Source organism: Myotis davidii, unplaced genomic scaffold (genome assembly GCF_000327345.1).
Source record: "Myotis davidii unplaced genomic scaffold, ASM32734v1 scaffold89, whole genome shotgun sequence".
Classification (NCBI taxonomy): Eukaryota; Metazoa; Chordata; class Mammalia; order Chiroptera; family Vespertilionidae; genus Myotis; species Myotis davidii.
The window spans coordinates 5,567,774-5,570,338 of NW_006300372.1; the positions used below are offsets into that span (position 1 = coordinate 5,567,774).

The 2,565-nt window shown below is 43.1% G+C and overlaps 1 pseudogene across 1 annotated transcript; it reads left to right on the forward strand.

Annotated features, from left to right (window-relative positions):
- Nucleotides 1-1,116: 1,116 nt before the first annotated feature.
- Nucleotides 1,117-2,031, forward strand: LOC102774833 (annotated as a pseudogene). Its single transcript, XR_436351.2, has one exon. The product of XR_436351.2 is annotated as a 40S ribosomal protein S2 pseudogene (transcript).
- The last annotated feature ends 534 nt before the right edge of the window (nt 2,032-2,565 follow it).

Consider the following 2,565-nt stretch of genomic DNA (forward strand, 5'->3'; position numbering starts at 1 on the left):
AATTTTGTGTGTTGAATGAAAAAATTAGGCCCAAAGCAGAAAATAAGTTACCCAAGATTCTATCTCAAGCATCTGCAACCCACCAGGACTCCATATTCTGAAAATAATGACTTCATAGGGGTAAAGATTAGGTAAATGATTAAATATGTTAGTCAACTGAGAAATGGCACTGGGTCTTAAGTTAGGTAGATATTACCTAGTGCTTACCCTTTGGCCTCCTTCTTAGTAGGATTGTGAAGTATTTGATGAGAGTTGAATTTAAGAGTCATTGTCTTCCATGCAGTATGAACTATATTTAAAAGACCAGACCAAACAATTTGCTGGATTCAGTTCAACCTATTTATGTCTGTGTCTGAATAGCTTAATGAATGCTATGTAGCTGATACCTTCTATCTTTTACTATGTATGCTCAATTTTCACACACCTCTTGAGGTTCAAAGGACAAAACTTGACATGTGCCTGAGGAAGAATTGAAAGGAAACATAGTAGTGGAAGTATTTAGCAGGAGAAAACAAATAGGGAGTTCAAAGTTCCCTACCCTTTAGCTGCATGACAAATGGATTGTTGAGATTGAATCAGATAACTGGGCACAGGATGCTATAAAATAGCTCACAATCAGAAACCAAAGAGATTAAACTGCAGATAGGAACTTTTCCCACCAGACCCAACCACTTAGTATAATTTGACTCTTTCAGTGGGCTATTATAATTTTAAAAATAAGAGGAAAGGGAAATCGAACAAAAGGGAGAGAGAGAGAGAGAGAGAGAGAGAGAGAGAGAGAGAGGCTTGCATAAGATCACATAGCTTAAGAAACAGGAGACAAACAACTTGGGTCATTTGACTTCATTGCTGCTGTTGTTTCCACCCAAATATGATGATTTCTGGAAGAATAGCCTTGACCAAGAATCCCACTCCAAGATACTGAGACAGCAAGCATTTTCTGAGCCGACTCCAAAATAGAATTTTGACCTTTCTCCCAAATGTAAAGGAAGATAATAATGGAAGACTTTTCTAAAGGTGGGAGAATTCTCATCATAAAAGGCGAAATCAAATATTCCATTTAAGATAATTGAAGTATTAAAAACAATTATTGCTTCTTTTCCGACGAAACACCAAATGGCGAGTGACGCCGGTGCTGCGGAAGGGCCCGGAGGCCCTGGGGCCCGGGAATAGGAGGTCGCGGCGGCTTCTTCTGTCGAGTATTTGGCAGCGGCATCCAGGGCCGGGGCCTCGGCCGGGGGTCGGGGCTGGGGCTGAGGCCGCGGAGCTCCTGGAGGCAAGGCCGAGGACAAGGAGTAGATCCCTGTCACCAAACTGGGCCGCCTGGTCAAGGACATGAAAATCAAGTCCCTAGAGGAAATCTGTCTATTCTCCTTGCCCATCAGGGAATCGGAGATCATTGACTTTTCCTTGGGGGCGTCCCTCAAGGATGAAGTCTTGAAGATCATGCCTGTGCAAAAGCAGACACGTGCTGGCCAAGGCATTTGTCGCCATTGGGGACTACAATGGACATGTGGGTCTGGGTGTCAAGTGCTCAAAGGAAGTAGCCACTGCCATCCGTGGAGCCATTATCCTGGCCAAGCTCTCTATTGTGCCCATACGGCGCGGCTACTGGGGAAACAAGATTGGCAAGCCCCACACAGTACCTTGCAAGGTGACTGGCCGCTGTGGCTCTGTACTGGTGCGCCCCATCTCTGCCCTCAGGGGTACGGGCCTTGTCTCGGCACCTGTGCCTAAGAAGTTGCTGATGATGGCTAGTATTGACGACTGCTACACTTCGGCCAGGGGCTGCACTGCCACCCTGGGCAACTTCGCCAAGGCCACCTTTGATGCCATCTCTAAGACCTACAGCTATCTCACCCCAGATCTCTGGAAAGAGACTGTGTTCACCAAGTCTCCCTATCAGGAATTCACTGACCATCTTGTAAAGACCCACACCAGAGTTTCTGTGCAGAGGACCCAGGCTCCAGCTGTGGCCACCACATAATTTTATACAAGAAAAATAAAGTGAATTAAGCCTGCTAAAAAAAATAAAAAATAAAAACAATTATTAAAAAGTCCTTTGGAATGGTTTGGAGAATAAACACATAGTGAGTGCACTGCTTTACTCAACACAACAATACCTCCAACTACTCACGAAGGCTGTCTCTGAGATCCCAGAGGATAGGTTTCATGAGCCTGTCTTCCCACTGCAATATCCTCACATACAAGGCACTCAACCCTATTGGTTATTTATACATGCCACTTGGAATTATGATAATACTGAAGTTAAGAAAAAAGCATGGCTAAGAGAGATGATGGTGGTATTTAAGAAATAATTTTCCTGGAAAAATGCAAAGCAACTATTGTGGTCTATTTGTTGATATTTGGGGGTGTACTGCATTAAATGCTATTGATGAGTTTCTATATGTAAAATTAACTGTCATCATATTTACCCAGTTTGGCCAATATATAGTAGAGCAGATATAGCAAAATTTTAATTGAAGAATCCTGGTGGTATGTATATGGGTTTTCACCATGTAATTCTTTCAACTTGTCTGTATTTTGAAACTTTTGATAATGAAA